Source organism: Physeter macrocephalus, chromosome 10 (assembly GCF_002837175.3).
Source record: "Physeter macrocephalus isolate SW-GA chromosome 10, ASM283717v5, whole genome shotgun sequence".
Taxonomy (NCBI): Eukaryota; Metazoa; Chordata; class Mammalia; order Artiodactyla; family Physeteridae; genus Physeter; species Physeter macrocephalus.
The window spans coordinates 2,269,946-2,271,710 of record NC_041223.1 but is presented as its reverse complement, the minus strand read 5'-3'; positions in this window follow the sequence as shown (position 1 = coordinate 2,271,710).

Here is a 1,765-nt window from a genome sequence, read left to right as displayed (position 1 = left end):
TTCTAAGGTGTGCTACAGATTTTATTTCATTAAATGGCACCCTTTCTTCGTGCTGCCTTTTGGGCATCAGAACAGGTGCATCAGCGGCCGTTTGGTGCCGCAGAGGCCAACAGCGCCGGAGACCCGGGGCTACCGGGGTCTCTGCTCCTACCTTAAAGGGCTCCGGACTGTTCTTCAATGGTTCCCGGGTCTCCTTTCATCTATTTCTCGTGTCTTCTCTCACGGTCAGGCTCTGGCTGGACCTCAAGCGTGTGCCTTTCATCCCCCCTCTGACTCTTTGCAAACATTGTCCCACTGCATTCGGGGATCATCCGTCTCCCCTTGTCGGGACTGTGTATTAATAGGGACAGTGGGTTCGTGCCTGCCAGGCTGTTATTAATACATTAATCCTAGGCACGTGTGTAATTTATTGCATATGCATGGTGTGTGTGTTCATGTATAATCACATCTATGTACTGACCAGAGGATAATTTTTCTTGGTTCCTGTTACAAAGTAGTTGAGATGCGGTCTCGATCAATTATTTCTGGATAACTGAGACTTTACTATATATATATCTCAGCAAAGGTGAAAATTCAAGCTCGGAGGTATTATCTTGCAAATTGTATGTTGATTTGCTTCTGAGGACAGATAGCCTAGCTTTTAAGTGAAGCCAGGAGAGTACAATATTTTAAAATCCTTTTAAGATTTCTGATAGTGTGTGCAAATTCCAGGCGTTCGGGAGGTATGAGGACACAGAATCTGGTCTAAATGAACACAGTGTGTATGCTTAGAGTCTACTGGTGTATCACTTTGGGAGGCCTGCCCTAACAAAATATCACAGACCAGGCTGCTCAAACCACGGACGTTTCTACCTCCCCGTCTGAGATCCAGGTGTGGGCAGGGCTGGTTTCGCCAGAGGCCTCTCCCCTTGGCTTGCAGACGGCCGTCTTCTCCCTGTGTCCTCACACAGTCTTCCCTCGGCGGGGGGAGTGTGTGTGTCCTGACCTCTCCTTCTTATAGGGACACCAGTCACACGGGATTAGGGCCCACCCTGACGGTAGGTATCGTTTTAACTTATCAACCCTTTAAGGCCCTCTCTCCAAATACGGTCCCGTTCTGAGGCACAGGGGTCAGGACACCAACGTGTTAATCTGGGGACACACAAGTCCAACTAGCCCGTAACAACTAGGTTTCTAAAGGCAGAGCAGCTTTTCACATTCGAGTTAATCTCAAACACGTGAGGATTCATTTCCGGGTGGGGTGTCCCCCTTTCTGGTAAGGTGGGTTCTAGGTAGTCGCTCCCTGTTCAGGTTTTCAGTTTTCAGGTGCATTTCCCCATAAAATGAGGGTGACAACGGACGCTGTGGCGCTGGTCAGCCACACCTGCCTGTTCAGCCCGCGCAGTAACTGAGCCCTGATGCTCCCACCGCGGATGGCCCTCCTCTGAGGATCTCCACTGGCCAGTCTGCCGCCCCCCATCCCCCCTTGGGGGAGGGGGCTTCTCCCGCCTCCCTGCCTCACCCTCCAGCTCTTCAGGGCAGTGGGAGTTTCCCCCAACTTGGGCCACTTCTGTACTTGACGTAGAGCGCACCCTCTTCTCTCGGGGGCCTCGGGGTGGTGGCCAGCAGCTGTGGCCGCAGAAGGCAGCTGTGACGGTGCTGGGGGGGCGGGACCCCCTTCGCCCACCCATTTGTATAAACAGGGCACTCCTGGCTCGAGACTTCAGAGGCCTCTGTTATCTAATCCGATTCCTAGAGCGGCCCGTATCCTCCCTCACAACTGCGG